The following is a 10,525-nucleotide window of genomic DNA, read 5'->3' on the forward strand; positions in this document are numbered from 1 at the left end:
TGTTATTTTTAATGTGGTCAGTTACTTAGTACTTTCTTGTTTTCTGGCCCATACCTTCATCCTCTCAGTAGAGTGGATGTAACATGAACTAGTGAACTTTAAACATTTGGGGCCAGCAATAGCCCTTAAAGCAATATATATTTAATGAAGCAATATATATTTAGTTATATTTACACACACCCCCAACAGTTAGAATTCAAATACTAACTGATAAGAAAGTTTGCCTCTCTAGGTTACTCGAGTGCTGAGTTTGTTAGATCTTGAGACGCCCTTGCCTGTTTATATCAGAAAGGGAGTATATGCAGTGACTGGAAGGACCAGTCCACGAACAGAGTAGAATGGAGTGTGATTTCACTTTGCATTTCCACTTCTAAACTAAGCATGAAAGATGGGGACTACAGTAATCCTCAATACACTTTGTTCCTGCTCAGGATAAGCTTGCTTCTTGGAGCTAACAGTCTTTTACAAAGGGGAATTTCAGCTTGTGGACATGTTCAGAGTAATGAAAAACCTCCACTATTTCACACAGCCTTTGAGAAAACCAGCGATGTCTCATTTGTCTAGAGCAAAAGTGGGAAACATGTTAGCACAGATGCCCCCTGAAAGATGCAAAAAGGGGAGAAGAAGATCTAGAGAGATTATCAGGATTGTGCTTTAAACACATTATACCTCACAGACGTACGATAGAGAGCATGGAGAACAAGACAGGGAAAGCCCGAGACAAAATAACTTCCATATGCAGCCCTTGCCCTGATGCAGCCAGGCCCCTGCTGCTTCTCCAACAGAACATCTCAGCCTCTCAGAGCTCGTTAGGATCTAAAAGAGCGGCATAGACAATAACTGTGTGCCTTAAATCTTGTCCATCTTACAGGCATCTTGTCTCAAGCAATCAAAGGCAGCCTATGCTGGCACGGCCCAGTAATTAGCCGGCTGTGCTTCCAGCTGGTTTGCAGGCACATGGCAAGTTGAACAATAAATAAATCAGATTAGGCTGAAATCTGTTAAGCAAGAGTGGTCCTGGCATTCAAAGCCATTTCTTCAAAGCATTGCAGGTCAGTGCTCAGGTTTTATTTTCCAAAGCCTGTTATCATGGGTATGGCTACATGGTACTTTGCAGACAGACACAAGATCATTTTGGCTGAGATTTGAGTAGGAGCCATGGATTGGCTTTAGACCAGAAGCAACATAACCTCCTGAGAAGGCAGGTATACGAGCTCTGGTTGGCTTGTGGCTGATCCAAGGCCTGAATAGAGCAATCTGCTATCTAAAATTCTGTGGAAGGAATTTTCCTTGCATGACCTGGGGAAATACTTGTGCTCACTTGCAAACCTCACAGCCTCCATCCAAATGAATGTTACCAGTTCTAACTGCTCCATGGGCATTCTTGTCTGCTGCAAAGTGTTTCATCAGGAGCTCAAGGTCTGTGCATGAAAAAACATGGGTTATTTCTTTGTTAAAGTCAAAGACTCATTGCAATTTGTGTGTAATGAGGATAGAGAAGGTAAGATAAATTGAGTCTTTTTTTTTTAATAAATAAAATAATTGTTGCCTATTTCTCTGGCATCTAGGGGTTTAGGACCAAGTGGACAGGAAGCTTTGTCTACATTCCAATTGAGCCGATTCTGCTCTCAGCTCTTTGACATAGCCCTGCCCTTCCTGGAGCAAATGCTTCACCCTGGAGAAGAGCCCCAAACCACTTTCACCCTCTCTCTCCAACAGTTCCTCCAGAAGTCTCTGCCCATGGTTCCTTTTGTCTGCATCTTCCACTAAGGTGAGGAAGGTGTCTGAAATGTCCCAGGTGGGCACATCATTGAGCAGTAAAGGACAGGGAAGACTCTGGAGCATCCAGAGAAAAACAGTGTACAAAGAAGCTCTTAGGGAAACCCAGGGGTTGCATTAAGTGAAAAGGGATGACTTTATTTCTGGAAACACTTGGGAAAGTCTAAGTTATCGCAAAAACCTTTTGACTCTGCTTCTACATCATTTTCACTGTGGTAACATCTTCTGGTCCCAGACCTTGACTTCTTGTGCTCAGCACTGTATCAACATAGCTGAGAAAGCTGGTCTCTGGCCACAGAGCTTACAATGCCATAACACCACAGAAAAAGGGTCAAGCAGCACTGAAGTGAAAGGGATCATAGGCAACCCACCTGACATCTCGATCCTGCTTCCCTTCTAAGCCTGATTGAAGAAGCAAGCAAAATATTTAGAAAGGAAATGTGATGATGAAGGCTGCCTGCCTCTTCACTGACACAGTCCATGAAGGATTGTTTATGTAGCAGTCAAGATGATATTGATCTTAGCCCATATCTCTTATTTTCCTCATGTTTCCTCATGTTTTTTCCATGCAGGCTTCAAGGAAACTCTCACCAAAAATGACTAATTCTCAGCAAGGCTAAATGACAGTGTTACAAAGCAAAGATTTTTCAATGCCCAAGCTGCAGGCAGCTTCCAAGATATTCAATTTCTTTCCCCATACCTCCTGGATGCCTCTTTGCTTTGGAGGAAGAAATCAAGAATCTGCCCACATCAAAACATGCAGTGCACCTTCCCAAGAGAACTCATAGTTAACAGGTTGCTTATAGAAGCACTTTTCAACCTTTTCAGGCTGTGTTTTATCTCCTGGAGTGGATGGATCTTCTTTCCCTGTTCATAGTACTTCACTGGCCAGGCACATTGCTTTAGTTAAGAGTTGTTCTACCCAGTGGGATAAATATCCCCCTTAAAATTATTTTCAGATGGAAATAATGGGTTCTGTCTCACTCTCCCTTACCCCACCCCCATCACCCCTGAGGAATATAGGCTGCATCTAGAGATGGTAAAAATTTGTCATGTTTTTATTTTGTTGGAAATCTGTCAGAAATCCCAACTCCAAGACTTACTTTTTTTCCATAAAAAAAAACCCCACGTCTTTTGTTTTTACCATCAAAACAAACAAACAAACAAAATAGTTTCCTTGGAGGAGGGAAGGTCAGAGCTCAGCTGCTTCAAGAGCTCATCCTCTGTCTGTGCTAGGGTGGCTGTAGTGTTCCTTCTTTCTTCCTCAACTCGTGCAGGAAAGGTTTGCTGTCAGCAAGGATGTGTTCAAAGGCACAAGGCCATCCTGACATCATTGGTACTGGGCAGCTGGTGAGCTGCTGCCTTACTTGGTCTTGCCACTCTGATAACTAGTGACAGTTTGGGACCTCGCCTTTCCTTCTTATCATCGACCGAGTCTGCGCTTATCTGGCTGCGTTCAGGATGGCTCCTTAAACTATCTTTATCAATGACAGATCTAGCAGGAGTTGATGGAGATATTTTATGGGTTTGGCAGCGAGAGCTGGGGTGGTGCTAAATCTCCCCTCACTTGGCTGACCCCAGAAAATAAAACTGGTGAAGCATGCACTCACAAATCCCTTAATTAGCCAATGCTGACATATCACATTGTGAGTGTTAAGAGGAAGATGTTAAATAAAGTTGTTTTTCATCCACTGAAGCAAAAGAGACAATGCTTAAATTTTCAGTTTACCCTGGTTCTTAGACATTAAGTTAAATTCCCAGAGACACATAAAAACATTCATCTAGCCATATAATCTTCTCCATCTTTATAGATTGTTTAAAATCTGTGACATAATCTATATTGCTCTGATTTCCTTTTGTTTGCACAAGTCATTGGAGCGAATGGACTAACTTTGGATTGCATCTGGCTAGAGGCTGTACTTGTAAGAAGTCAGATTCGCTGTCCAAACATTTGGGCCAAAAATTAAGCAAGATAACTCAGTAATGTCATATCAGATCTGTTCTTTCTCATTTCCCACTTCACCCTCTTCCCTGATCTCCCAACTCAAGTTGAAAATCAGCCTTTAATCCTGATTCTTGTAGGCAAGAATGGGATGGATTCCTTTTGTGCATCAGCCAGCAGGAGTGGCATATGATGTATCTCCCTTGCCTTCTGGCTCTCTTTGACATTTTCTCCAACTGTTTGTCTCTGCCAACTTTTGGGAGGACTCATGAAGGGAGGTGGGAAACTCTTCAGTGGAAGGAGTACTTTGCTATGGCGTCATTATTGTGTCATACTAAGAAACAGTGTGTTAGCCCATGGATATCCCCAGAATTATTGCCAGGAGTCAGATCCCACTAGGGCCTCTTTCCCCACTAAGCTGTGTGTCAGCTTTTGCTTTGAACATGGTCCTGCATTCACAACAGAGAGAGTTCCCATTAAGCCTGACTGAAATGGAAACGAGACAGTTTTCGATTTACTTCCTTGCTTAGAGAGCTTCAGGACAAAACTCCAAGCTCTGTTGGGAAGGTGGCTCTAATGGTTTGCGCTTTGGGTTTTCTCCTTCCCAGCATGAAGCAGAACCCCACATCTAAGCACAGCACGTGCAGTAAGAAATTTAAGGAGTTTCGTGTCAGAATCCATCAAGCAGAGACAATTAAAATCCCTAGTCATTGTTGACAGCCATGGCCAGAGCGCATTTCTAGGACGCAGAAGCAGTGGCTGGCTCTGCACGAGCTTCGTGTTTCTTTGGCAACTTAGAACATTGCAAGAGCTGCTAGAAATAAATGAACCCTTCCTTTTCTTTTCCATTTTTTCTTCTTCTTCATTTAAAGAGAAAATAATATTTGGAGATTTTTCCAGTGCAAAACACTTCTTTTCAGAGGCTTTTTGCAGTTTCCCAGCCTGCAATTGAATAGCACAGCATTGTTTAGAGCTGGTTAGTGACAAAAATAAATAATCATCACCGCAACAAGCATGTATCTCCCCATCTATGCTGCTCCAGTGACCCATCACTGAGAACAAAACCTTAGTTGTTCTGTGTCATCTGACTGATCCTCTCCTTTTGCCTCTGTCTCTCTTGAATGCATGTGTAGCATGGCTCTATTTGGAACCCCATCAGCCTAAGCAAGATTAATGTTTGCATGGGGGTGCAAAGCTGGCTCAGAACAATATCAGCTTTACGAGACCTGCCTTGTCCCCAGTCTAGAGATGGGTGCAGGAGCCACTTGGTACATTATTCCTTTATTTATTTATTTATATTTAAATGTCTCGGTTCTTCTGAAGCAAGCATTGGCTGCAGGCCCACAGCCAGATGGAACTGAGCTGCTTTCTAAGAAAAACATGAGCAAGGGAATTGCATTTTGATGTTGTAATTTCTTCATAGGGGTATTTATTTCCAGTGCTCTTTTTTCCCCTCTCACTCCTCCCCCACCTCTGGAATTTAGTGCACAAAAGTCAAAGAAGCTATCAAACTTCTGTTGTTGTTTCTGGTTCAGTTTGCATCTGGTTTTAATACTGAAAGATTTGGGGCAGACAGCTCCAGAAAGGGAAATCCACAGTCTGGGCAGTGAAAGCAGTGGTAGATTGCATCATGGTGTTCTGGTCCAGTGAGGAAGAGGAGAAATATGTCTTTTGAGTGGCTCTGTTCTCACAGCTTGACAGTCCTTTCACTTCTGATGTGTCTGCAGACAAGCTCTGCATGCGCTACAAGGGACTGGTCAGGATCCATTAACTGGTTTCGTCTGTCTAAACTAATAAAGAGCCATCAAGTGGTAGATTTATGACATTACAATGTGGGCTAAATTAGATGTTGAAGGCTCTGTATGGAGTTTTTACATCACAAAGAACCAATTCCAATTTAGTACAGGGACCAGCTCTGTTCAAGCCAACAGTACTAGCCTGAGTTACATCGTCTTAAGATTTCACCCAGTGTATCTGTTCTTCTTTGTCAGTAAATATATTTCAAAAGCCCAAGCAAACCAGCTATGTTTTCTGAGAGTCAACTGTTCGGCTTTCTGGTTGAAAAATCTCAGAATGTTCCCAAATGCCTGCTGCTCGCTTTCCTCAGCATAAAAGCTGACTGAGGAGGGATGCAGTTGTTTCCATATTTTGCCCTTCCAGAGCATAAATGCAGAAGTATTTTGTTTATAATCAGCTTGAAGACATGTCTTCATGCCAACAACTACAGAAAACAATCATGAAGATCAAATGCCTCTGGTTTTGCCACTTTTTTGCAACAAATGATAATTACGAAATACACATTTTCATTATTTGGTAATGTTTGAAAAGGGATTATTAGTAAAATAAAACACTGTGCTTTTAAGGTGTACTTGATCAAAACTTGTTACACGAGCAGACATTTCTTCAAAATTTCAATGTGTGTCCTGACTTTGTAGGACCAATAAATCTTGAGCATTAAAAAATCATTCTCTCACTTATTTTTGCATCTCTCTGGGTAGCAGGGAGGAAAGATTAAACAAGCATTATGGGTTGATTTATTGGATTTCTATCATGCTCAACAGAGAATGAGGAGGAACATCTTTGCCCCTAAAAGCAATACATTGTATTTATGATCACTACAAAGTGTTTTCTGACTGTCTCGGGGAGGAGGAGCAGAGACATGTGAATTTCTTTGTGAAAAGATTAAACAAACTTAGCTTGATATTTTTTCTGCAGTTCTTTCTGAAACTGGGATGGTCAAAGCCATCAGATGAGCTGAAGAGGTAGCGAATCACTACAGCTTATATTACAAAATATTACAAGTAAAATCAAGGCATTTTCTTTATTGAAAAGAGCTGAGCAATGCATGAACCTCATGCTCACACAGATTAGCTGGTTGATGTCTAATTACCCAGAGATTGTACAAGAGTTGATAGTGTTCCCTTCAGAGCTTCAGAGGCACTGACCTTAAAAACTCATCCCCTACTGATTTTGACAGAGTTCAGAGGCTGCAGCGCGCCCACTGTTGTAGGATGCTGCAGTCCCAGTCAGGCTGCTCCCTCCCAAGCTACTGCTTCTCCCTCCTAGTCATCAGGTTGCAGGAATAAAACTACAAGAAACAGCTTTAGGATTTATTTTGGTTTTGTTTCAGGTATGAGGTATTTGCTATTGCAAAGTGCATGACCCCCAGGAATGCTCCCCACCACTGCTGTCAACTTTTTTGCTGGAGAGTGACAGTACAGTCTGTAAACACATTGGAGGTAGATGCCTTGTCAGAAGAGAACTGGAGGTATTCATTTTGTAAAGGTTCTTCATTTCCAAAGGTCACCTTTTGCATACCATTTGTTTCTAATCTCTTGGTTGCTGGTTTAGAAACAAACAAGTGCCAGGAAAGAACAAGGAGACAGGGCGGTTTGAAGGTAAAAGGGCAGAATGATCTCATGCACCTGGAGTTGATAATGGGCTCTGGTGCTGAGCAGTTAATTTTAGGGTTGGGGTTCATCCAAGTAGTTCCTGTAGAATGGAGAGACATACGATGTATTTGTGTACCATCCGAGCACCCTATACATTTAGGGCAAATGCAGCTGAGAAGGCAGTTTCTCATAGATCTGCTTTAAATGTAGCATGTGTGACTTTTTCCATGCTTTGCCAAATAACATTATTATGTGTTGCCAAAATCCTCAAAGCTTTTACTCTTCTGATGTAACAGAAATCTGGAAAGCCTCCATAATGCTGCCTTATAATACACCCCTAATTTAACCTGGAGAAGCCATTTTTCAGACAATGACTTCCTGCAATTGGTCTCTCTGCTGAGACTGTCAGAAAGTGAAGAAAACAATACAAATTATAATGGTCATTTTTCTAACATAGATACTGCCCCCACAGTCTTTTAGCTTTCATCCAGTTAAGTGGAGAGTCAAACAGAAGGTGAAGAAACAGAGGGAGGAAGAGACAGAATTATTTACCTGTGCATGTACTGTCCTCAGCCACAAATAAAAAAATGACACATCAGCAAAAAAAAATCTAAAATACTTTCTCAGTACTATTTCCCCTGGCTCTTCAAAAAGAGGAGTTTTTTTCTTTCCCCTTTGACTTTCCTTTTATCTGATCTGTGTGAAATTTGGGACAGAAAAGTAACCTTTCTTTGACACATTCTTCAGAGGCACGTAAGCAGTCATAGGATCAATGATGCTCCTTCTCCAACAAAGAGCTTGTCTGTCCTCAGGTCTCCAGTTTAGGGAAAATAATTCACAAAAATGAAAACCAGGAGCATAAAGCATACAAAATTGTTAATGAAACCCTTTTCTTGAGGGAGCTTGAGAAAAATCAAGCATCCTTAACACTGGTCTTAAATTTCTCTCCCTAAGATGGAATGAAAAGCAAATTTCAGCAGAGTCTTTTCGGGCATAAAGAGAAAAATTTGGAAAGCGGGTCAATCAGTGGTCGATGCCAGTAGCAAGCATTTAAGTCAGTGATGATCTGGTCTAGGTACATCTTGGTGTCTTAGTTTATGGCTGAGTACCAGCAAAGGAATAACAGCAGTATAAAGAATATAATCTGTGACATTAATGAATGACATACAAGATTTTGTCGCAAGGAGATTATCTGTAATTACATAAAGAATTAGAAGGATCTGCATATAATCTACATTCCTGTGAAAACAATAGTGGACATTGGATTAACTAAAATTTCTGACAAAACAAGGGAAAACTCCTCCTAGAACAATTCAGTTTACAGATGTCCACTCTAAAACACATTCTCGGTGCCTAAGACTAGCAAGGCGACACTTTACATCTGGAGTCCCACAGATCCCTCCTTCTGTTTTACTTCTGGGAGTGTCATGGTATTTTATTATCTCCTCCCAAATGAGCTGCGTGAGACCTCCACTGCCTGCTGGCAACTGTAGCAGTTCGGTGCTCTGTGTGCAGTGATCACCCCTGCTGCAGCCCCCTTCTTGCACATGTAACCCATCACTGCTTTTTCTAAGCTAGCTGCCAGGTTTAACCCTGCCATCTCCTTCTGCTCCTTCATCTCCTGCAGTCAGAGTGGTCATTCATCTAACAGCCCTGTCCAAGAGCTAGTACTTTCTACACTAGACGGCAGAGAAATCACCTTCATTATCTCTGTCTTCCCACAGTGCAGATTCACTTTTGTGTGAGAGGTAAACAATGGAGCCACCAGGTTAGAGGCTGTTTCTCATGGAGAGGCAAAGTCTCATTTTCTTGCTCAGAGGGGAGAAGTCTCTCTCCACCTTCTGTTTGCAAACTCCTTACCCACCTTTGCACTGAATAAAAATTAAACAGTGAATGGTCATACCTTCTCTTGCACTTAGAGGAAATTTACTTTCTGAATGTCCTCACAGCCATATCTCTAACATGAATTTCCTGAGGCATCACAATGTACTAAGGGCATCGTGGTGGATTAGATAGCTAGTCCCTCTAAGCCTTATTTTTCATGATTGTTGTGCATCTCTGTAAGAATCTCCAGTACTGAGGTTTGAGGCAGTTCCTATTCCTTCCATTTTTGAGTCTGTAACCACAAAATGCCACACTCATTCCTTTCCTGTGATCTGTCTGTACATCATATCCAGGAAACAGCTTCCAGCGTCCTGGTGTGATAGAGATAAGCAAGGTGTGAGTTTACAGACCGCACCTCCTTAGATTTCCCATGTCTTTCTGGCAAGAAGAAAGCGCTCTGGACTCAAATTTCTATTTTGATTTATTGCCCTTAAGACGAGAAGCAGCAAAAGAGCTATGGCTGAAAATTATTTATGGTGAATTGACCACAGTAGCTTTATTCTTGCAAGTTACCTCAGCCTGTGGATAAAGTTTTTTCACACTGCTGGTGCATTTTTTGAGCTGCTTCAGAAAGAGAGGAATCTGACCTTGCAGCTGAACATGTCATTTCAAACCTGTGGTGGAAGAAGCCGTGGACAGAGTAGGCTGGGAAGAGGAGGTGCAGGAAAGCATAAGTCCAGCAGGAAAAGGCAGACAACAGGCAGCAGAACCTCAGGGACCATGTGAAGAATAATCTCTGCCATCTGGAGAAGAACCACAAAAATAGCCACCCTTGGGGCCATGTCACCATGGTGTAATTTCTTTTTTCCTGCAAGGTAGCACAAGTTACTTCTCTAGCTTTTTATGAAGTTGCCCTTCTCAAGCTTATTATTACATAGAGGGTCCTTCAAATAAATTCTGCCAGATATATTAGGCCCTAGATATAATTTGCAATAAAGAAAAGAATTTGCACATTTCCTTAAACCACTTTGATTGTCAAAGTCAGGGAGTATGTGGTGTTACCCTACTCAGAAAGAGAGATTTTCACATGCTGGCTTTCTGAAGACACAAAGGGAAAATGGCAAACCAGAAGGCTCAAAAATACCACTCACCCTGATAAGAGCAAGGGATACACATGTTGAATTAAAAGTCAGTGTTATAAATTGTCATTCCTTCGTGAATATTAGCAATATTGAGTCCTTGTTAAAAAAAAACAAAGGAGAAAAAAAAATTAGAAAAAAATCTTTTTCTGGAAACAATCAATTAAGAGAGAAATACAAGTAAAGAACCCCCTATATTTTTATTCTCGTAGTCACATAGAAACTCTTGCAAGTATGTACCCTCAGGGCAACGTAATGGTTCAAAACTCGAATTATACACTATAAAAATAATTTCATTATTGTTATCTTTAGTATTAAGATGTTGTGAATTTCAGTCAAAGTCATGATTTTTGGGTGATGCTGCATATTTTTGAATGATTGAGGCTGTCAGAGCTTTATTCTCTGTGGAATATATTGCTTTGAGAGAGAGAAGAAAAACTTACATGTTT

This window comes from Leptosomus discolor, unplaced genomic scaffold (assembly GCF_034619465.1).
Source record: "Leptosomus discolor isolate bLepDis1 unplaced genomic scaffold, bLepDis1.hap2 HAP2_SCAFFOLD_86, whole genome shotgun sequence".
Taxonomy (NCBI): Eukaryota; Metazoa; Chordata; class Aves; order Leptosomiformes; family Leptosomidae; genus Leptosomus; species Leptosomus discolor.